Source organism: Protopterus annectens, chromosome 1.part2 (assembly GCF_019279795.1).
Source record: "Protopterus annectens isolate FY-2018-M chromosome 1.part2, PAN1.0, whole genome shotgun sequence".
In the NCBI taxonomy this organism is placed as follows: Eukaryota; Metazoa; Chordata; order Ceratodontiformes; family Protopteridae; genus Protopterus; species Protopterus annectens.
The window spans coordinates 1058974506-1059000095 of record NC_056727.1 but is presented as its reverse complement, the minus strand read 5'-3'; positions in this window follow the sequence as shown (position 1 = coordinate 1059000095).

Here is a 25590-nt window from a genome sequence, read left to right as displayed (position 1 = left end):
ATAAGAATATGTGTATACGGGTTTATATCATAATATCGAACACTGAGAACTCCGAATACCAAAATATCGAACGGAATACACTGAAGTGTAAGAAGTTCGAAAACACATAACTGCAAAGATTGGAACACTGAATAGTCATAGTTGGCCCTTCTCTACTCCGATGTTTGTCTCCACTGTGGTGCAATCTTGGAGATTGTATATTTAATAGGGGTGTGTGGGGGGCACAGCCCTCCATGTTAGGGGGTGTGGGGGCAAAGTCCCCCACATTAGAATAGTGTGAAGTGTTTCTGTGTTGTTACATTATCGTACAGGTGTGAAGCTGGCCAACCTTTGCTTTTCAGAGTTTTGTTTTTCATAGTTTTGAGGTTTCAAACTTATTATGTTTTGGAGTCTGTGGTTCGATGTTTTGGTATTTGGGCTTATCACAGTTCGATTATATGATATAGACCCTTGTATACAAACCAGAGTGTAAAATGGTCAGACAGAAAAAAAAATGTTAAAACTCAAAGAAAGACCCAACAAAGCTAAAGTTTTCACTGTGTAGTACCTTAAACTGTGTTTTTGTGGAGACATGTGGAATATATTTATTTATGTATCCTTTGTTGACAGGGTTAGTCACACAAGGCTGGTGTCCACTTTTATGAGGAGAACTAAGGTGGTATTTACAGTCCTAGGGCAAATTTGGCCAGGGCATTGGGAAACTCCCCTACTCTTTTTCATAGATGCCATGGATCTTTTACAACCATCAAAAGCAGAAGGGACCTCAGTTTAAATTCACATTTGAGGGACAACATCCTCAGCAATGAACCACCCAATACTGCACTGGAGTGTCAGCAATCTAGCCATATGGCACTGGAATTGAACCTACAGCCTTCTGATTTTCCACCAAAAAACGTGATTGTGCTACATATTGCACCACTGACACTGCTGTTTATGCAAGTTCCCCTTAAGGACATACCAGTGTTTCAGCTACTTGGCTTCTGAATGTCCATGTCTTTTTGCTTTCATATTCTTAACTCTTTTAAGCCATTATCTAGTGAAGAATTTAGCTGTGTCAGTCTTTCTTGGAGTTCTTACTAAGTGATTTATCTGTGTAACTTTTTTACCCTTTGCTTTGGAAGATGTTTGTAATATTTTCCTGTCAACCTAATATTATGGACATCAGGGTTATATTACGATCTGTGTTTCTAAAGTATGGCCAAAAATTCCACTTATGTTGTACTGATGAGCACAAAAAAAGGCAAAACATGGCATTTCTACAGCTACTTGGTTTTGGCTTTAAGGGCCTTAATAAACCAGAGAAGACTTTAAAAAGTGAAAGTAAAAAGTCATGGGCATTCATAAACCATGTATTTAGAATGCTAGTATGGCCTTAAATGATAATATTCCTATTGCTCATGAGCCACATACAGGGAATTTAAGATATTACACAGCGAAGACTTTAGTTTTGCTGAGTCTTTCTGGGAGATTTTAGTAAATGACTATATTTATTTATTGTTAAACTTTTTTCACAGTAAATGCTTCTTAAATTATTATGGAGTGGACACAATAGACTACATATACATGTTCTATATGTTTAACAATTTTCTTATCTATGCTTACATAATGAAGTCTCCCAATTAAAAGAAATTGAGTCTTTTTTGCATATAATGTTTTTGAGTTCTTTTTCTTATACCTAACTGTGATAATGATGTGAGGTAGTGCCAGCTGTGCCAGGAAGAGTAGGACAGTGCATTGTATAACATATGCCAGCATAGCTAGCTGGAGTTTTGTAAAGAATTATATGTCATTTGAATATCAAATTGATTTGTAGAGATGCTTGTGTTAAAATGTGTTTGTAAAGTTGCTTGTGTTAAAACTGTATCAACAATGGGTCCTGCTAGACAGAAAATAAATATACATATATGTCACACTGTATTGTACCAACTAATAAAATGTATATATTTTAACAGCGGATGCTCTAAGGGAAGAGGTTAAGTTCAGCCCAGCTAACCTTAAGAAAAATAACCTGAAATTAAATGACATTTTTTTAGGCCATAAAGATTTTATCTTACAGATCTGAGTGCAGCCAGAGACATAATGTCTGTGAAAAGTGTGGGCTGAGATCTAGCTCTATTGTCCTTAATTGTGAACTATTTGCTACCCTGGAGTGCCAGAGAATGGCTTGTTAGTTTCTGCAAGAAGGCTAAAAGTGCTGGAATTGTTTTACAGTTTTCAGATGCTGTAGTAAATCTTAGATAAAGTTCTATGTGTGTATTATGATGCATCAGTGCCAGAGATCTTGACTCAGTTTTTAGTGAGAGAGTAGCATGGGAACTATGGAGTCAGCTGACCAGATGTGATGTAATTCTGTAGTCAGCACTGAAATTGTATTTGAATACTAGTGAGAGATGTGATAAGGGTGTTCTGTTTTTGGACCTGAAAAGACACTCATCCCCTTTCATCTGCCTTGCTTTAATAAGTAACCAGGAAACAGCAATTCTTCAGTCAATTAAAAGTATAATGAGATCATCTGAAAATATCATGTCTGAGTCTTTCCATCTGTGCTGTTTTTTTATATTTTTGTGATTGAAACTCTGATGTTTATTGTAAATAGATATTCAGTATTTTCATGTTTTCTTTTTTATTATTTATTATTAAATATATCTATACCTTTCATTGTGGCTTGTCTTTTAGAAAATATTTAACCTTTGAGACTACTTGCATATATTTAGTAACACTCTGGATCTAAATTCTTGAATGTCTTACTGCTTGGTTAAACACTACCATTGGGACAAGTATTAATTTTAATATGTTTAATTGAGTACCTGATAGCAATCTTACAGTAGCTGGCTTCAGGTGTTCTGGCAGCAGCAAATCTACCATGGAGTCTGGGTGGACGTGGCAGACAGGGTAGTTGTGCCAGCTTTTCCCAGGTAGATGTGTGTGTGTGTGTGTGTGGGTGTGTGTGAAAATCAAGTCTCAAAGAGAGTATATGTGACAGCTACTTTGAACAGGGACACTGAGAGTACTGATTTCACAGAGAGGATGGTGGAGGACTTGGCTTGGAACACCCTGCTAATGACTCAGCTCTGTAGTGGTCAGTGGGGAGTCTTATTTTTGGGTCTGGAAAGGAAGTCCAGCCCCGGGACTGGAGTGTGCATTCTCTGTGTGCTCTTAGGGGAAATTGTACTTGGTGCAGAGGGCTGCATCTGAAAATGCTGTGTGTGTCTATTTTTCTCACCGTGAACATTCCCCACTGGTGTCAGTGTTGATGGATATTAATTGAACTTCTGTAGCCTGTAAGCAGTGGTAACTAAAGGTATGCATGCTCTCAGCAGCCACAAGGAACACATACAGAGTTTCATTTTTCACAAGTTTTATTTATTTATTTATGTATTTATGTATTTATTTATTTATTTATTTTTAGTTTAGTTTAGTCAGGGAAACCAGGTAAAGATTTCAGCAGAAGATTTTGTCAAGCTGACAGTGAACCACTTAGCTACAGTTTACAAATCCAAAGGAGTGGTGCATACCAACCTGATTAAAGAAGAAATTATTTCAGTCTTTATTACAGCTACAGCACAGACCAGCAGCCAGGAAGACAAGCAATCTGGTGATGGGCATGTGCAGCCTTCAGAAGCATTTTGCTCACAGGACTTAAAACCCCATTTGGAGTTAAAGAGACTTGAACTGGAGGCAAACCTTATTCAATTATAATCAGCAGAGAGACTGTGGCTTTTGGAGGCCAAAGAAAATGAGAAGTAGTGCCGACATGAGAGGGACATACTGCCTCTTTGACAGGAACATGGAGGTAATGGGGAAGGGAATAACTAAACCTCAGAAGCAACAGAGGTCAGTAAATTTCTTCTTTGGTATACAGAAGGTTATAATTTTGATAGTTGTATTCATATATTTGAAAGAGTATGTAAACAGTATGATGTTGACCAAGGGATATGGGTATGGTTCTTGACCCCCCTTACGTCATGGTAAAACTGTAACTGCTGTTTCTAAAACTTCTGATACAGATTGTTTAAATTGTGAGATGGTTAAACAATGTTTATTGGAATTTTTTTAAGTTCACAGCTGAAGCTTACAGAAAAAAATTGTGATTATAGATGTAAGGCAGATGAAAGTGTGTGTGATTATATTGTTTAGCTGAGCACTTATTTTCATAGTTGGGTGAGTGGGTGTCAGGTCACCAATTTTGAAAGTCTGTCAGACCTTTTAGTGAGGGAACAAGCCCTTAGCACTTTGCCTGAGGACATGAGAATCTGGTTGTCAGACCAGGAGTGTAACTCTACAGATGAGCTGGGGAGGATAGTTGATCTCTACTTAGCAAGCAGGGCACCACTGCACAAGAAGGGAATACCCGGTGTGGCACATGGATATAAGGGAACCCATTGTGGACAGCCTAAGCTACCCCAACAGAGTCCAACAATAAATGGGAAGCTACTATTTTAGGTACATGGTCAGGATTAGGGTTTGGAGGTTTTAAATGTAACCAGATGGTCCATGTAACATACAAATGTCCACTGAAGCAAGGTGAGGGAACAAAAGTTGAGGGAGCCAGCAAGTGAGAATAACAGTTTGTCAGAAGTAAGTTGTCTGGGGACAACAGGGGTACCAAACTATCACAGGAGTTTGTATCCTATCCTAGTAGATCGAAAACAGGCCACTCCAAAGAGAGATGCAGCCTCTGACATAACCATTGTGAAGCCTACAATGGTTAAAGAGGAGCAGTACTTGCTTAGGCAGTCTACTCTAGTTGGAGCTTTAGGAGGGACTCCATTTTAAATACCTTTGGCCAGGGTTCACCTTGATTGTGTGGATGGAAAAGAAAGCAAGCGGGTAGGTGTGTTTGAGGATATCCCTGCAAATGTCTTGATAGGGAATGATTTTGATAATGCAGTACCTTGTATGTATACAGTTACATGCATTCAGGCTTGGAGACAGGCATGTGGGTCTGGTAGCCTGGCCAGATCTAACACCTAAAGCCATGGATGCTGATATGGCTATTTCAGGGAGGGAGCTATCCTGTAGCAGTGAGCTTTAAGGTGAGCCACAGCTGCTGATAGGTACTAATGTTCCCTTGGACAGGGTGACTGCAAAGGCATAGGTGAGTGGTAGTACCCAGGCTGACAGTGAGACACTGCTGTCACAGGATACCATACTTCCTGTGAAAGGGGAGTTGGGAAGGGTCACAAAGGTATAGTTGAGAGAGGCAAAGCTCTTGGATCCTACATTATGAGGCTTGAGGGAAGTAGATAAGGAGGCACCTGATTCTCAAGGAAAATGGTTACTTTATAGAGTACACCCCTGAAGGAGGACTAGAGGGTGAGGTAATACAGCAGTTGGTAATGCCCAGATCCTACCATCTGGCACTTCTAGCCATAGTCCATGACATTCCTTTTGTAAGTCATATTGGCATAAAACATACTAAGAGACATATTATACAGAACTTTTATTGATTTATTGATCTGGGATTGCAAGGGATATAACAGGGTATTGTAGACCCTGTAAACAGTGCCAAAAAGTAGAAAAGGTTAAAGCTCCTTTGATTCCTTTGCCTGTGACTGAGGAGTCATTTCAGAGGGTAGCTATGCATATTGTGAGGCCTTTGGGTACTTCAAGTTCCACAGGGAAGAAATGTATCCTAGTGGTAGTAGATTATGCTACCAGATAAACTGAGGTGGTGGCTTTGTCCTCCATCAAGGCAGAGAAGGTTGCAAATGCTTTGTTAGAGGTTTTCATCAGGGTAGGTTTCCTGAGAGAAATACTGACTGACAGAGGTGCCAATTTCATGTCAGACCTGCTGGCTTGTCTGTGGAAGTACTGTGGGATGAAGCACATAAAGACTAGCCCCTACCACCCTCCAGACTAATGGTCTGGTGGAGAGGTTAATCTCTACACTGCAGACCAGGCATTTACAAAACAGTTTAAGAAAGAGAGTGGGACAAATATTTGCCCCAGCTGCTGTTTGAATAAAGAGAGGTACCCAGGAATCCACAGGTTTTTCACCCCTTGAATTGATGTATGGACATAGGGTGAGGAGGCCCTTAGAATTGATTCATGATGAGTGGGAGACTGAGTGTGAATCCCACAAGGAGTCTGCTGTAGCATATGTCCTAAACATCAGGACAAGGCTTAAGGAGTTCATGGAGTTGGCAAACCATAACCTGGCAGGAGCGAAACAGCAGAAAAATGTCTGGTATGACAGGAATGCTCAAGCCCAAGAGTATACTGTGGAACAATAGGCGGTGGTGTTCATTCCTGTTAGAGACAATAAGCTGCAGGCAGCTTGAGAAGGACCATTTAAAGTGGTAAGGAAGATCAGTGATGTTAACTACATGGTAGAACTGCTAGGCAGGAGGAAGGGGCAACAACTTTACTATGTTAACATGATGAAACCTTACCATGATAGGGAGCTCTTTGTGCTGAGTATTTGCAGTGGGTGACAGGAGACGTCCGAGGGGGATCTGATGACTGATCTCCTCAGTGAGGCTCAGATTGACACCTTCATTGAAGTGCTAAGAAATGTCACAGTGGCTATCCCCTACCCAAGTTCAAGAAATCTGAGCAGTGTTAAAGGAGTTTGGGGGCATGTTCACTGGGAACCCTGATTGCATCTACCTGGAGCAGCACCATGTGGATACAGGACCCCAAAGGCCTATCAAGCAGGCCCCTTACAGGGTGCCTGAGCACAAACAGACTCTGAGGGAGGATATACAAGAAATTTTGGAACTGGGAGTACTGCAGGAGTCCAGCACTCCATGGGCCTCCCCAGTGGTGTTGGTACCAAAGAAGGATGGCAGCACCAGGTTCTGTGTGAACTACAGAAAAACTAAACAGTCACACAGAGTCAGATGTTTATCCTATGCCTAGGACAGATGAAGCCTTAAAGCAGCTAGGTGGGGCTAAACATTTGACCACTACTGATCTGACCAAGGGCTCCTGGCAGGTGCCCTTGACTCCCACCACTAGAGAGAGGTCAGCCTTTGTGACTCCTTTTGGGCTATACAATTTCATGAAGAAACCCTTTGGTATGAAAAATGCTGCAGCAACCTTCCAGAGGTTGGTAGATCACATCCTAGCAGGAACAAGAGATTATGCCCTTGCGTATCTGGATGATATTGCCATCTACAGGTATTTCCTGGCAAGAGCACATTCAGCATCTCAGAGATGTTTGGGAAGATGGCAAAGAGCAGTGTTGACCATTAAGCCCATTGAGTGTCAGAGGTCTCCTACCTGGGACATAGAGTGGGAAGTGGCAAGATCAAGCCAGAACCTGCAAAAGTGGAAGCTATTCTGGCATGGCCTGCCCTGTTACCAAAAAGCAGGTGAGGACATTCTTGGGGAGAGCAGGGTTTTATAGAAAGTTCATTCCCAATTACAGTACAATAGCTGCTTGCATCACAGGCCTGATGAGGAAAAACAGGCCAGATAACGTTGTGTGGATCCCAGTCTGGGAGCAGGCATTCCAAAAGCTTAAAGAGGCTTTGGGAGGATGCCCTGTTTTAGCCAGTCCAGATTACAGCAAAGAATTTGTTTTGCAGGTGCATGCTTCAAACCATGGGGTGGGGGCTGTACTCAGACAGGTTTCTCAGAGGGAGAAGAGCAAAGTGATGTATATCTCAGCCTTAAGCTCCAACCCAGGGAGGAATGTTGTGCAGGTGTAGAAAAAGAATATCTAGCCATAGTGTGGGCACTACAAAAACTTCAGCCCTATCTGTATGGAAGGAAATTCACTGTGATTACAGACCACAATCTCGTAACATGGCTACATTGATCCAGCCAGCAAAATGCCAAGTTTGTAAGGTGGAGCCTAGGGTTCCAGGCATATGACGTGACAGTTCTGTACAATAGTAGGGTCAGCAATGCCAATGCAGATGGGCTTTCAAGATAGGGTACGGTATTAATGTGTTCCCAGACAGGCCCATTTCTATCAAGCAATGTTCCTTTAGAGTCACGTGAAAAACTAGCTTGAGACTTCAAAGGGGGGAGAGATGTGATGAAGTGAGGTAGTACCAATTGTGCCACGGGGAGTAGAGCAGTGCATATGTAACATATGCCAGCATAGCTAGCTGGGGTTTTGAAAAGAATTATGTGTCACTGGAATAGCAAACTGATTTATACAGATGCCTGTGCTAAAATGTATTTGTAAAGTTGCTTGTGTTAAAAATGTTTTATCTAGTTTATATTGTTTTTCTTTTGTGTTAAAAATGTATTAACAGTGGGTCCTGATGGACAGAAAAGAAATATAATTGCATGTCAGACTGTATTGTTGTAACTGATGAAATGCATATATTTTAACAGAGGATGCTGAAAGAGAAGGGGTTAAGTTCAGCCCAGCTAACCTTAAGAAAAATAGCCTGAAATTAAATGATTTTGTTTAGGCCATAAAGATTTTATCTCAAAGATCTGAAAGCATCCAGAGATGTAATATCTGTGAAAAGCCTGGGCCTGTGAAATTCTGCTTTATTGTGCTTAGTGGTAAACTATTTGTTACCCTGAGGTGCCAGGAATTGGCTTGTTACTTTCTGCAGGAAGCACAGACGTGTTGTAATTATTTTACAGTTTTCAGATGCTGTAATAAACCTTATCTAAAGTTCTATGTGTGTAGTATGATGCATCAGTGCCAGATCCTGGCTCAATTTCTAATAAGAGGGTTGTGTGGGAACCACAGAGTCAGTTGACCAGAGGTAATATTGTTCTGTAGTCAGCACTGATGTTGTATTTGAATATTAGTGAGAGATGTGATAAGGGTGCTATGTTTTTGGTTCTGACAATACACACATCCATTTTCATCTGCTAACTAAGGAGTAGTAATTCTTAAGGCAATTAAAAATATAGTGAGATTAGCTAAATATTTTTTTTCTGTATTTTTCTGAGTCTTTCCATCTGCATTTTTTTATATTTCCTGCGAACAAAACTCTGGTGTTTATTATAAATAGATATTCAGTATTTTCATGTTTTTATTATTATTTATTATTATATCTATACCTTTCATGGTGGCTGGTCTTTTAGAAAATATTTAACCTTTGAGAGTACTTGCATTTATTGTGGCTCCACATTATTAAAAGCCTTGCTGCTTGGTTAAACACTACCATTTGTACAAATATTAATTTTAATAAGTGTAATTGTGCAGCCTGGTAAGAGCCTTAAAGTAACTGGCCGCAGGTGCTCCGGTGGCAGCAAATCTGCCTTATAGTCTGAGTGGAGGTGGTAAGCTATGTCAGCCTTTCCCAGGTGTGCCTGTGTGTGTGTATGTGTGTGTGTGTGTGTGTGTGTGTGTGTGTGTGTGTGTGTGTGTATAAATCAAATCTCAAAGAGGGTTTATGTGACAGCTACTTTGAACAGGTACATTGAGAGCACTAATTTCACAGAAAGGGAGAGTGAAGTAGTGGCTTGGAATACCCTGCTAAGGACTCAGCTCTATAGTTGTCAGAGGGGAGTCTTATTTGGGGTTCGGAGAGGAAGCTCTGTATCAGGACTGGAGTGTGCATTCCCTGTGTGCTCTTAAGGGAAACTGTACTTGGTGCAGAGGGCTGCATCTGAAAATACTGTGTGTCTATTTTTCTCACAGTGCACTTACCCCACTGAATCCAGTGGTGACATTGAGGCTCCTTGATGACTGGACCAGAGGAGGGATGTCACACTAAGTACCCAAAAATATGAGACTATGAGAATGGTATTGGAAATGGTAGCAATACCTAAGATTTAGCATAATATCCAGATGCTGTCACACATCTTAAGCTGCACTCAGATGATAGTAAAAGATAGCATTTTTCAGGTATAACATCAGTCCCTTTCTGAGAATTGGACCCAGAACCTTGACACTTTCAACTAGGTAAGCTAAAAGTGAATACAGAGTCTTACTACTTGTAATAAAAGAGTGTGTGTGTGTGTGTGTGTGTGTGTGTGTGTGTGTGTGTGTGTGTGTGTGTGTGTGTGTGTATGCATGCATGTGTGTATGTTTACAGAGTATGTTTTGTAAGTCATAGCCAACCTGTAGCACATCACACAAGCTGCACTTAGATTCTATAATTTCTTAAAAAAAAATTCCAGTGTTTCTTAAATATGACCTTAACCAACTACAACTCTGAGGGTGGTATTCATAGTCATTATTCTTATGCGTAATGGCAATCTGAACAGGTCATGTCTAAGGGCAGCTTTACAATGATTCACAGAGGTTAGTTGCTGTTACACATTACAGCTTCCATTGAACTTATGCAAATGATTACTTACTGATATTCAAATGAGAAATGGTTAAGAACTTCTTATGATAATGAGCTGTCTTCCTACTTGTTTGGGATTCATAGACATTTCTAGACATAATGTGTGCAGGAATGTTATAAAAGGTGTAATCTCACCTTCTAAATATAATTTGCATTTGGCAAAGATGCTTGCTCTTGTTACCAGCCTAGCCGTTTCTTGGTGAGAGGTACTGGCTTTTGCCAAGCCAAAACTGCTTGTTCCAAGTGACAGTCACCAGTCAAAAAGGTGGAGATATGGACAGAGAATAACCCATTATAATTGATAATCAAGAAATTATTGATATTTTTAGAGTGGACAGGGATATTATATGGGTTTTTATGAGTTTGTCTGGAACACAGATGGGAACTAGGGGGTGCATCCTTCCTGTACCTGCAGATACTGAGGTATATATACACCTATACTTGCCACAGGGGCATACCACTGACAGACTGCAGGCACACTGGTTATCCTTCAGGCTTCTGTATTTGAAGATATTTCAGCAGTTCCATGGCATATTCTTTGTACATGTTGATCACTATATATATCTGCCAGTGTCCCTGCAGGATCTGAGTCTGAACCATGCATGCCTTCTTTGGGATGACACATTTCCCTGAGGTGTTTGCTGCAATAGATTTCACCCATATTGCCATTACGGCCCCATCAGGACCACAGGGAAAGCAGTACCAAAATAGGAAGGTCTATAATTTCAGCAACTGCCAGGTACTGTGTGATGTATGGGGGTGCATCACCAAAGTGTCGGCCTAGCATCCTGGCAGTGCCAATGACTCCAATATCTGCCACACAAGCTCACTTTAACACCTATTTCAGCATGGCAGGATGCCCCATGGTTGCATTATTGGTAAGTGGATTTTTTTACTGTAATTATGTAATTAGTTATACTTGGCAAAATGTATTGTTTAGTAGTACACCACCTTACCCCTTGCTCTGATGCCCCTTTTATTTTCTTGTGTTTTCCAGGGTATGCAGACTACACTTTTGGGCTGTGGCTGATAAAACTTCTAAGTAACCCTATGGGAGCTGCACATTACCCTGTCCCAGACAAGAATTATCATCAAGTGAATTATTTGCTGCTGAAAGCCCATTTCCATTGCCTAGATGAGTCTGGGGGTGTTCTTCATTATGATACTGTTGCTGCATGTAGGCTGTTTACTGCATTTTACATAACATCATCATGCACTAGTCTGGTGGTGAATTACCTCATGATGTCAGTGCAGGTCTCAGTATAGGTCCTGATGATAGTGCTGATGACTAGGCAGTAGCAGCAGCACTAATGGACCCCATGCAACTAGCTCATGCATGGGCTATAGATACACATGCAAAGAGACAGCATCAAGCCCACAATGATGGACCATGATATTCAGGTTAGTGATACCTTTTATTATAAAAGACACATGCAGTATAATTGATACATGCAGTACTATGTGTGAGCTATGCTTTGTGGTCAAGGGCATACTGCCACTGTATATCAGGCAGTCTCTTATATTTAAATCATTTTTATTGCATTATTTAAGGATACTTACATGGTTTATATAACTGTTTGTTTATTGGCATCATATAATCAGAGTCGTGCCTGAGTGCTCACTGAGATATGTGCAAGGAATACCATTGGCAGGTTGCAAAACGTGAAGTATGTCATTTTGTATTGCATTGCTGCATGTGTTTCATTTAGGGACTGCAGTAAAATACTGCTTCTGCTGAAATTTTCATTACCTGCTAGTTGCTCTTGGAAGACTTGACTGAGTAACGTGAAGAAATGTGTGCATTTTACCATGTATCATTTCTACATTCTACCTTGCAGTTTACATGATGTGCTCCCTTTCACCAGAAAGAAATTTACATAACATTTCTGATAGTATGTTTTTTTGTTTCTGTATGTTTTTCTGATAAATAAGACATTTTATAAATTTATTAAGGTACTGCGTTTGACAGTAAATTGGTCTATCATAGATAATAACTTTTGTGTCATTAGAGGTAGTAACAATCTTTATTTGTGTAGTGGTCTGGATGAAGAGGCAACACCATTAGTGTCACTGGTAGGTTTTGTATTTCTTCTCTAATCATTCATCTTCCCCGTGTGTAGTTACTTACCATTGTTTGCCACTGCAGTCTATTGACCCCCTGCTTATTTTTATTTTATTCTTATTTAACTTTCATGTTATTGTAAGCATGAACATTACTCATGTCAAACACATAGTATTAAATATGGCCTTCTTTGTGTTCTACATTGCAGTCTGCAGATTTTTTTTTTTCCTGATGCTGTAACCCCCCCTTATATATATATTTCCTTTTATTTTAACCAGTGGCATTACTCAAATTAAAAACATGCTGCTGAACTGTCCCATTTGACATTTTCAGAAGTTGTATTGGGCACTTTCACTTACAGTAGGATAAATGTCCTCTAAGGATAGTGTGAATGATGGTGACCAAGCGCACAAGGAAGTGCTATCATGTAAGCTTTATGCTGACTTTCTGCAATGATGTGCTCTATTGAATACAGTTGATCCTTTATTCAGTAATCTCATAGTGCTGTGTGACTGAGAACTTTGATGAAACCGCTAAATGCTGATGAGGCCTGCGTGTCTTTTTAGGAGTTATGTTCTTCCCACTTTTTTTCCATTTCTTTTCTGCAAATCACATTGCATGCAACCTACATGTCTGGACAGCACCCCATGCTCATTCATGTCCACCACTGTTTTTACTTGAGTCTGATATGTCCTAACTAGTGTATGCATAGAGGTGGATGTGGCTTTTGTATGTGTGCCACCCATACCTCTCAGCCTGCAGACACTGAAAATAGGAACAAAGGCCTTTGAAAAACAGGAACATTCACCCTAAAATCTGGACGTTTGATCAGCATAAAATTTTAGTACCAAATAGCACATAACACTTCCTACTTCCACTAAGAATGTGGAATACTACTCAGAAACATGTTTATAAAGCAGAAAGTAACAAAACTGATGGAAAAATGTAAGCATATTATCAAAAAGTCACTGTACAATTTGTAGACTTTAATGAACTACATTGCAAAATTCTACCACACAAGGTCAATAATTTTTACCTCAGAAAAACAGAAATGTAAGATATGTCTTATTTTTTTAGATTGTTTTTACCACTAGCATGTTGCTCATGTAGTGTAGTCACTGAGTACTAGACAGCTTCAAAAATCACATGTGATGAGGGTGATGCTGACAATTGTATGAGGGTGCAATTGAAGCCGAGAAAGCAGGGATATTCTTCCAAAAATAAGGACATCTTCAATCAGGCCTGACAGTAGGAATGTTCCTCCAAAATAGGGACAGTTGCTAGGTCTGGTGCCACCATACTGTGCATGAGAGTGATCATGGCATTACCCCTACTTTCTACCATTTCATGTACTGGTGCAAATCCACACCTACACCATACAGTACTCTGATCATCCCTAGCTGACGCTCTGTGGCAGTGGACTGAGCCTGAACAATGTCATGTTTCATATGCTACTGGTCAGCCATTGCTTTTCATATCATTGGAGCTAACTGTGATATGTGTCTGCACCTGGGCCCCCTTTCTACAAGGGTTACAGTGGACACTGCTACCTCTGAGAATGTACCTGAAGGTATTTCTGTGGTGTTGTGCTGTGTTGGGTTCCTACTTGTACCACCTGCAATGCAATGCCCCCACCTGCTTGTTAACGTGTGTCACTTCCTGCAGAATTACGTACCTGCTGTAGGGAGTATGATCCTGCCATTATACCTGGCAACTGTGGGACACTATCCTCAGGTTGTTCCATAAATATGTTATCATCATCAACAGCCATTCTGTTGTCAACATCTTCCAGCTGAGCAACTGCTTGTTTCTGTCACTGACACAGTGAAGGAATAAATGATTGAGTGATTGATTGATTGATTTTGACATTTGGTGACCAGGTTAGTCTGACTGGGTGGATGCTCTTTTTCAGTAGATACCTGAGGATAAAAACCTTTATAAATATGCAGTCATGATATAGTCAGAAGAATACCATAGGTCACAATAAAATTACTATCTATAAAAATTATAATAGAATTACTCATACAGTTATAGCAGAATGAAGGAATCATTACACATTTTGAAGGATTCAGATAATACATAAGGGTAAATAGCTGAAACATCACAATATATTTTTAGTTGAATAAAGGGTACATTAAACATTCTGAAGGGACCAGACAAAACATATGAGTAAATCATTACCTTCCATACAGAGAATGCAAATAGTGTGAAGTTATGACAACAAGATCAATATGGAATATGAGAAAATATCAGAAGTGGAGGAGAAAGACAATATAACCTATTTTATGGAAAAATAGGTGAGAGATCTAAAAAGAAAATCAGGCATGGAGTAGAGAGGAGGTAAATTAGTTTGGGTCAGTACATGAACAGGTCCAGGAGTTTAATATAGTGTCTTTAAGTGTTTTTTTGAAACAAATAGTATCAGGAATCAGTCTAACATGTAGGTAGAGTTTATTCCAGACTTTGGATACTGAGTGATCATAGAGAAGTTTGCCAATGATTTTATTGGGTTTATATATCTCAAGGAAGTGTTAATCAGAGCTTTGAAGAGTCCATGTAGGAGTGCAGAGGGAGAGAAGTGTATCCAGAGTCAGATAAGAATTGGGTTGATTAAGGATTCTGTGAACTAGGTGTAGTTGAGGTAGAAGGAGTTGTTGTTGCAATTCAGAACACTTAAGGTTTTTTAGGGATAGGCAATGGTTTCAGCGATAGGGTTTATTTGGTGCGAATTGAGCAATTTTATTATAAGTAAGTTCCAGTTTATTCAAGAGATTAGCTTGTAAGTTAGTAGGAATTGGGGTGGCATATAAGAGGGTGGGTAGGAGATATGCCTGTGAAAGAGTAACTTTAAATTCATCTGTGAGGAATTGTTTGCATCTATATAGGAGGCCAAGTCAAATTTTAATCAGTCATCCATTATGACTCCTAGTAATTTAGTGTGGTTTTCTACTTTGATAATTGTGTTGTTGAAGGAAGAGATGGTGAAGGTATGTTTTAGGTGTTGCAGAGATTTTGGGAAGAAGAGGAGAATATTGTTTTTTGGGGGGGTTAAGAAGGAGCTAGTTGGAAGTTAGCCATTTTTCTATAGAGTGAAGAGATTCATGAGTGAGGTTGAGGAGGTTAGAAGGACTGTCAGAGTAGGAAATATGTTGTCGTCCTCATAATGAATTAAGGAAGAGTGTGGGCAGGATGTGTGTAAGTTGTTAGTGAAAATGTTAAACAGAAGGGGTCCAAGAATGGAGCATTGGGGAACGTGGTATGAATGGGAAGGAAAGGGAGAATGCAGAGAGCCACTTAACAGATTAAAGTCTGTTTGAGAGGTAGCTTGCAAACCAGCATAGAGTAGAGTTAGACAGATTAAGATTAGAAAGGTTAGACAGAAGAAGGTTGTGGGAGATGGTGTCATAGGTCTTTGAGAGGTCAAGGAATAGACAGAAGGCAAATTTATTGTTATTTCTGGCATTTGAGATATCCAGAGTGAAATATACTAATGCAGTGGATGTACTGTGAAATGGACAAAAAACATGTTGGGTAGGGGTTGGGGGATTCTCTTGTAGAAGATGATTAAGGAGTTGTTTATGGATGCACTTTTCAAGAATTTTAGATAGAGGAGACAGAATGGCTGCAGGACGGAAATTAGAGAGGTCATTTGAATTATCTCCTTTGTGTAAGGGTAGAACTTCTTCCAGATGTCAGGAACAATATTTTCTTGGATAGATCTGTTTATGAGTATGGAGATGGGATGGGAAATGGATTTTGCAGCTAGTTAAAGGAACAGAGGAGGTAAGTAATCAGTGGATGGGGAGCAAATTTTGATTTTATTGATGAGAGATTTGATATAGGCTGTAGGAACAGGCTGAGGAGAGAAGGGAGCTGAGTGGGTAGATCGGGAGGGGGTAGAGGACAGGTGCATGTATCTGTTTTAGTTAGTTTCTGAACTAAGTCAGTGAAAAATTAATTTAGAAGTACCATTTAACAACATGAATGTAGATATAAAAAGGAATTTAGAACTGTAGCTGTATCAATGGGAAATGTGTTAGGGGAGGGAGAGGGTGTGGAGGGGGTTCCAGGGTGTAGAAGTTTAATGGAATTCCAGAATTTTTGGAGGTTAGATTTTTAGTTATTTTGTGGTTTTAGGTAAAAGTTTATCTAATCTTTGTTTACTTGATTTTTGGTTAAGTCACAAAGTTCTCTGTAAGTTTATAAATTGAAAGGAGATGTGTTTTTATCCCATTTTTCCAGGTGAAGTCTCTTTTGTGCATAAGGGTGTGGGTGTTTTCAGTTAACCAAGGGGCAAAGTTTGATTTTGTTCTAATTTTCCTGACAGGATCTATGAAGTTCAGGATGTTTAGGAAAATGAGGCTACATTTTATAACTGCATCTTCTAGGAAGAGGTCATATAGAAAGGACCAGTTGATGGAGGATAGCAGGTCATTGAAGGTGTCTGGCTTAAGTTAGAATGTTTGAGACAGTCTCTGTAGTGATGAGATTTATGGAGTTGGAAAGGGTGTCTTGGAATATAGGTTGGATGGTGATCACTAAGGGTATCGGGCATCATGGAGGGGTTGTAGTAATGGGGTGGTGTTGTATGTGAGGATCCAATCAAGTATAGAGGTAGTATTAGTATGTTTGTTCAGACGAGTGGGTGAAGTCATTAATGGGAGAAACCATAGAGGTTAAAACTAGTACTGGGACACTCTAAAGTTAAAAAATTCCAATCAATATTTACATTGCCCAGTACAATAGTTTCATAGGTGATGGCTTGTGAGTTCCAGGAAAGAATGTGTTCTAAGACAGAGATGTTCTTACCTGGAGGACTATAGATGGAAGCTGCAGATATTTTTTGTGGCTGTTTAAGTTGCAGGTAGCTAGCAGGATCTCTGCTGGATAGAAATTTGGAGAAAAGAGAGATAAGGGTAGAGGTTGAGTAGTTCTGAGTACAATATTGCTACACCACTCCCTTTTTGTTGAGTCTGTCTTGGCATATAGTATTATATCTGGGGATAAGATTTCACTATCAGTTCTGTGGGGATTTAGCCAGGTCTCAGAGAGAGTCAGGATGTCAGGGGAATGGATAGATATCCTGGAATGTAGTTCAGTAACTTTGTTTAGTATACTTTGCATATTAAGAGACAGTATGGTTAGGTTACTGTTGGTGAATGAGTGGTTGTTTTGGGGACAGTAGGTTTGAAGAGGGGAAGGTACAGGTGGAAAGGAGAGGGGTGGGGGTTAGGTAGAGTAAGAGCAGGTAATAATATGTTCTGGGTTAGGGGGTATGTCATCTGAGAGAAATATTTGTAATTCAGGGAGTTTTAGTGAGGTAAATTTCATGTTCATGAGGACATACTTCAGCTTGATCTTAGGTGATAGTGAGGTCTGCTGAAATATTTTTCATTTGTGGAGGAAGGTTTCATTGTGGTTGAATACTGAGTGGGCAATATGGACTTTGGAGATTATAGTGATGTATGAGTATGAAATGGTAAGAGTAGGGGCAGGGTATCTGAAAGATATGTTGGAAATGGCATGCTAGGTAGTACAGATAGAGAAGATATACAAAAAGGTAGTGGGGATGAGTAGATTAAGCATATTATGTTGTAGGGGAAGGCTAAACAAGGGATACAATTGTGAGAAAGAAACAGGTAGTGTTATTGGTTGAAGTATTTGTTAGGGAGGCTTGGGAAAGTTAAACCTAAGCTGGAATCTATATTAAAAGAAATGGAAGTGGGAGCTAACTGGTGGGTAGGGGGGGCAGTGAGAGGGGATGGGAGAGTGTCTAGAATCAAAAAAATATAAATTTACAAGTATTGGGGTTGGGTGGGAATGGGACTAGGGTAGGGGAGTGTACTGAGCCCAAATGTAGCGATGGCAAATGAAGTGTGGGTAGTGCAAGCTCTCAGCATGGACAGAAATCTATCACCTAACCTGAAAATAGTCAAGGAGATGCAGGGACACTGATCTGGTATGGTAAGTATAAAGGTTCTGCCAAAAACTACATTAATTCTTCAAACTACAGCTCAAAATATGTGTCTATTACTTCTACATTTGTCGCTAAATTAAAAAAATACAGTAACACTAGAACTGGGCTAGGGTCCAGCAAGTGGCTTTAGAGAAAACTCAGGGGGTTATTCTACAAGTAGATATATGGAACGGGGAGTGTACTAATATATAAGAGGAATGTTATTGGGATTACTGGCGTTAGAGAGGGCATGCTCCCCACTGTATGTAGAACACTACAGACATGTCTTAAATTCCCATAGCTTAAAACATACTTTGCAATATAGCTTATTTTGCAGGTTAAGCTGTTTTGCTAGTATTTGGATGGTTCCAGGTCACTTGGCTGATTGCAGTGATGGCTGATTCAGTCAGAAATTAGATCATAGGGGTGGGTTAGGTGTGAATCTACAAGGAAGAAGTGGAGAACATGAGAGAATAAGGTGAGGGATGCTACACTGCTATGAATACTGCAATAATTTAGACATTGCAGACAAACTAGAAGCAGAAGGTGTATTCTACAGTACAGAATATCACATATTTGTATATATGCTATGATGCAAATCAAGCAAGGATGTACCAAGCCATATTCTGTACAGCTACATTACCAAAATCTTTGAATTTCACTAACACAGGGTTAGGCTGTATGTTATCGTCAGTAAAGTTAAATAAGTCTATGGATTCAGCAGCGCCGAGCAAAGCTCTGTGAGACATTAGCAAGGACAGAAATTGCTCAATGTAACATAGAGTGCACGCAATAAACTAAGTTCTTTCTGTGTCCATTAGCAAGCAAAGAGATAAAATATCACATTTTGCAACACAAAAATTAATAAGCCTCGCTGCCTCTTGCTATACAAATGCTAACAGAAACCAATACACTACAATAAATCAATGTGGAGAGGTATAGGAATGTTCAGCAGTTAGCAGCTGGGAAGAGGATAAAAAACACTGTTCTATCTGGCAACTGTTTGGCAAAATTTAAGTAGACAGTAAAACATAGGCAAAAATAACAGGTATTACAGAGTATGAATGCAACACTAAACTTACATGTAGAGCACGGTACTCTGGGAAATGCTCAGTAACAGGGGTATTATATTTTTGAAAAATGGCACCTGTAACTTCGGGGTAAATTTATAAAGTAGATCCGGATATTAAATAATTTGGGGGAGGGAGAGTGGTACCTGTGTAGGAAAGTGGGAAAAGGTAATAAAATAGCTTCAAGCTAGTGCGAGCACTCACAAGGTGGGAAATGGAAATAAAATAGCTACAAATGTGCACAAGCTCTCAGCATGCACAACAAACTATCACCCACTCTGAAAATAGCCAGGGAGATGCAGGGATGCTGATCTGGTACAGTAAGTATAAAGGTTCCGCAAAAACTACATTAACTCTTCAAATTAGAGCTCAAAATATGGGCCCACTACTTCTACATTTGTCACTAAATTAAAGAACTGCACTGACACTAGAACTGGGTTAGGGTGCAACAAGTAGTTTCTAGAGAAAAATCAGGGGTTTATTCTACAAGTAGGTATATGGGACGGGGAATGTACTAATATATAAGAGGAATGTTATTGGGATTATTGGGATTACTAGTGCTCAAGATGGCGTGCTCCCCACTGTATGTAGCACTACACAGATGTGTCTTAAATTCCCATAGCTTAAACATATTTTGCAATATTGCTTATTTTGCAGGTTAAGCTGTTTTGTTAGTATTTGGATGGTTCCTGGTAACTTGGCTAATTGCACTGATGGCTGGTTCAGTCAAAAATTAGATTGGGGACATGGATTAGATGTGAAGCTGAAAAGAAGAACAGGAGAAATTGAGACAATAAGGTGAGGGATGCTAGACTACTATTAATACTACAAGAAGGTAGACATTAAAGGCAAACTAGAAGCAGAAGGTGTATTCTACACATACAGTATCAGGTATTTGTGTATACGGTGCACAGCAAATCAAGCGAGCACATACTAAGCCATATACTGTACAGTTACATTGCCAAGATCTTATAATTTCACTAACACAGGGTTAAGCTTTATGTTATCTTCAGTAAAGTTAAATGAGCCTGTGGATTCAGTAGCATCGAGCAAAGCTCAGTGAGACATTAGCAAGGACAGAAATTATACAATGAAACATAGAGCGCTCGCAGTAAACTAAGTTCTGTCTGTGCCCATTAGCAAGCAAAGAGACAAAATCTAACATTTTGCAACACAAAAATGAATAAGCCTTGCTGCCTCTCACTATACAAATAGTAACAGAAACCAATACACTACAATAAATCATTGTGGAGAGTTATGGAATGTGCAGGAGTTAGCAGTTGAGAAGAGGATAAAACATGCCATTCCATCTGGCAGCTGTTTTGCACATGTAAAGTAGACAGCAATGAGAACACAATACATAACATCAAAAGTTAACAATTAGGCAGACATAACAGGTATTGCAGAGTATGAATGCAACAGAAAACATTGCATTGTTCACTGAATTCCATTAATTTGTAATTTAAGTGGTTGTTTCCCTACTTTAATTATTTCAAAAATTTCCAGGTCAATCACCATTGAGATTGGCTGAGTTAAACATAGCGACTGTATGATAAACGGTGAGAATTCTGCCCCATTTGCATACTTCATAATCAAATGAAGCTCAGCCAAGTTTGTTTCTATGAATCACGGTCATGTGTTGGTGTATATGGTCTTATAGGCATTATATGACTTTAGGTGATGATGGACATGTGTTGCTGAGTATAGGTACACATGTAGAACAGTTTGTCTCCATCATATACAAGTTCGCCAGAGCACTGGAAGATATATCTGCAGTGAGATAACATTTAGTTTGGAGAGTCCAAAACCCTAATTCATATGCATCCATCATCACTTCCTAATGTTCACATACATTGAATGAAGCCAGAAATAAAATTTAAGCATGTTACTAATGTAATGCATTTATAAAACAATAATTATGAGAGGACTAGTGCCAACATTACTTTTAAGGTCATGCTGCCATAACTTATTACTTTAAGGTCATGCTGCCATAACTTATTACAGTGCCACCATAATGCCATTCTGGATTTCAAGGTAGAGAATTCTGTTATGAGGTTTCTTATCACTGCCTGTCTTCAGTAAATTTACTGAAGCATGAAAGCAGTTTAAGGCAAGACACTTATTGTTCAGAATAGAACAGTAGCAAGCTGAGATTGCACACAGAGCTAAAATGTGTGAAAATCTAGCTTAACATTAACATAGTAGACTTAAGTAGGCATTAGCTAGTCTTCTGGAATATTCTTTCTAATCATAATTCATATTCTTAAACTGACAGAATAATGCAACCATAACTTGTCAATAATGTTGTATCTCTGCCTGTTCTTATATGTTATTCTGTTTTCCCATGATCTCATGTTTGTTGAAAGTTTCCTTACACAAACAAGGCTATATTTATTACTGAAGTTGTAGTGAAGCAAGGACAGACTATAGAATTATAACATTCATGTTTCTAACTGCCTCTCTCAGACAAGACATATTCCATATTATCCCTTTATTTTAGAACAAAGTAAAACTGTGGGTTTCATTCAAACTTGTAACATATAGCTGCTCTACCCATGCATCACATAATGAAAATATGTTTTCTAGTCTAGCTTACCCAGGAATAATTCTGAAAAAAACAGGCATACATTCTGACAGTTATTTTGACACTTATATTTTATTACTTTTTCCTGTAACAGTTCTCCTTTTAATTCATCATCTAGCAATTAATAAAGCTTTTATCTACTCCAGAGAGTGGGTATAAAAGATTTAAGTCAGAGGTACTTCTGAGAACTATCTGATCAATCTATCTTCAGATTTGCACTGAGAAATGTTATCAGGGTAGACATGGTACAGGAAAAATGAACACTAACTAAAAAGCACAACTATTGGTTGAGACATTTGAATGGCAGCACTCACTTCATGCATTTATATGCATACATCATTATTATAAATTTCCTAGTACCTATTTATAAAATTTTATTAATGTCTTGAACATGACAAATAGCAAATTTAGAATCATGAATACTACAGCTAAAAGACTTCTAAAAGTCTTACTCTTCATCCTGGGAACAGATTGGTTATTCATGCCATGATAAGCCATCACTCCTTTGGCATTAAAATCATTTACAACTTTTAAGGTGTATCCAAATAATCTTTAAATCTCATTATACTACCTGAAATTATTGTGCAGTATTTTATCTCACATATTCTCCCCTTTCTCATTGAGAATAAATACATTTTCTTTTTGCCTGTGCTAACTTCTGCAATACCTGTCTGTTTAAACATCATGTCACAAAGGTCAGCATTTGACCTCCTTGAATTATGTTGCATTTGACAGCCATCTTGCATTTACCACACATTCATTCATTGCTCTTGCTACACTTCCACAAGACAAATTTCAACTTACATTTTACCACTTTTGTCCTAATATATATTAAATTGTGTCTTCTGTATCCTATAAATATTATTTTATTTTCATATTCCAGAATATTTTACCTATTGATGTTTGGCCTACAATATTCTGGATTTCATTCCTCAGGTAGTAATAACACATTTTAATCAACATGTTATAACAAACATGCCACTTTACCCTTTAATCTGATGACTGGATGCTGTCAACTATATAACCATTTGGCCTCATGCCCCTACAGTACATATCTTGTAAATCATTACACATCCTGTGCATGTTATAAAAAAAAAATATACCCATTATGTACATATTATAAAAAATGCACATATTGTGCATATCATGGAAATTATATGCACATAGTGCATTTTATGAAAACTATGTGGTAAATGGAAACATAAAATAACATTTTATTTCTGTTAATAGAATACTAATAAAATAATGGTGCACCCTAATAACACCCACTTGTTGACCAGGTAGTTTCACAGACACCAGCTCCTTTTCAGAAACAACCTGACAGCAATGTCTGATTAAGTGACTTGCTCAAGATCATATATTAGGCAGATGGGAACTGAAGGAATCATACCTCATACCAGAAAAACTGCAGGTCATAACCTAAACCCTCCTTGCCAACTGCTAGACTTATTGCTGATACCATTTTCTTAAAGAGAAGAAAGCAATTACATTTATCTTTATATCCTTTGTTTTTTCTAAGTTATTTCTGATTTGTTTAACTAGGGCTAGAATTTAAAACAGTGGCAATTTTCCTACCATTTTGTCTACATTATTTGCCGAACCATGATTGTTTTTCACTCCACTCAGGGGTCTGTGAAGTATCTCCTATAGCTAATATGTAATTGCCATTTATATGGCTATAGAGACATGCCTATATTGGCTTTATGTCTATATCCTGTAAAAGGATATTGTAAAATAACCATGTTTGATAACATACACATACAAGAACAAACTTGCCTGTCTTGTAAGGCTGATTAATTAAATCTACTGCTGATTCAATTTTACCTGGGAGGTTTATCTTGTGTCAATATGAAAAATGTGAATCAGTCAAAACAGCTTTTGCCAAATGATAATTTCATGCTCTAGGGAATTCATGCTTGCATGTTTCTTTTACTCGTGCCAATAATGTTATTTTAAACAATTTGCTCTTGTACCCATATTAAGTGACATCATTTAATACCCTAGTGTTTCAAAGTTCACAAAATCACCCTCTATGTAACAAGAAAGTTCCACTAATGTCTTAATGTAAAACATGTAACCCACCTATTGATTATTTTCCTATCAAAAATGCCATTTGTAAAAATCAGGTTTACTAAGAATTCTAAATACTCCCAGTTTTGTCCTCATTGGAAATGGAACAAATCCAAACCCGGAATGTAACAAATCAAAAGCAAACCTACTTTACAATATCAAAGGACCCATTTGTTGCATCTTCCAGAACCAAGAAAACATTTTGGTTTACTGTTTAATACTTGTAACCTCTATATTTTATATGTGCTACATTACATACACAATTTGAACATACTTGAATTCCTGTCACCATTAACAGTTTTGTGTACAAGAATTTTTGCAAGTAAATTTTGTGGCTTTAAATCTCATTAAAAAATGTTAACCAGTAGAAAAAATAAATGTCTTTTATTAAGTCTTCTGCATTAAGAAACGCTATATGAAATAAACCAAAAATATCTGCATAAAGCTTAAATTTTCTCTCTCGCTCAATATATCGGGTGAGGTGCACACATGCACACAGAAATATCCAGCAACAGTCTGGGTATGTCTGTGTGTGCATGTGTGCATGTATACATGCCTGTGCATCTTTATAATTATTTATTTATACCCAAACCTGCAAATGTCTTTTACATTAAATAGCATACAAATGAAGTGCTGTTAAAAACAGCAGTATAACATTTTAATGACAGATTCTCATAAGGTTAGTTGTTATTTAAACATCAGTTTTTTTACCTCTAATAATTTTATAACAACTTCAAAGTTTCAAAGTCCTCACTGTAACCTCATAAAATTGTGAGAAATTAAATTTAACATACTGGAATGTCACATTTAACTACCTATGAGATTATTTTTTTTTTAAGCTCATGAAAGTAAAGTAAAGCTAGTAAAGTACATAGGATTTACCAGCATATAACACATTTGCATTCTGCCAACATCTGAAAGTTATTACATTAAGACCAAAGTAACATTACTTCAACCCTAAATTTGTCTGAAACAATACATTTGGAATTAAAAGCATGTTTAAATATGACACTTTTAAAATTTAACTGCACACAGAACCTGTGAAAAGAAAGAAAGGTTACTAACATCAAAGTATTTTCTTGAGCAAGGAATGCAGTGTTGCTGTGTAGGCAGTTTGTAAAAGGCTTATTACTAATGTTTTTTTAAGTTGGATATAATCAGTATGTGGAAATATTTGGTTTATTCCGGAGTTAAAATGCTAAAAATGTCAGGCAGAATACTGTCTTCCATTTTAAACTACAACATATTTTCATCTATCATCTCTGGGCACCACAGTACAACAAAGACCATATAATGAACTTATGCATGCTACTACATTTAGCCTTTTAACCATGTCCTGGCAAACCATGACAAAGCTAAATAATTTTTTTTTTTTTCATAATAGTTGAAATGGCAAAAACGGTTCTCTCCTTAAACACAGCCATTTCTGTGAATCCTGAAAACTTACATTCATCTGTTTATTTCTGCATTTTTCTCTATTGTTCCTGATATGCATATTATCAACAGAAATTATTTTTACCAGTTGCCATACTTGACTGTAGAGCACACTATTAATGTTCTCTAAGACTGAAAAATCATTGATTTATTGGCTTCTTATCTTCATGGAAACTCTCTGTGAAACGTTCCAGTCA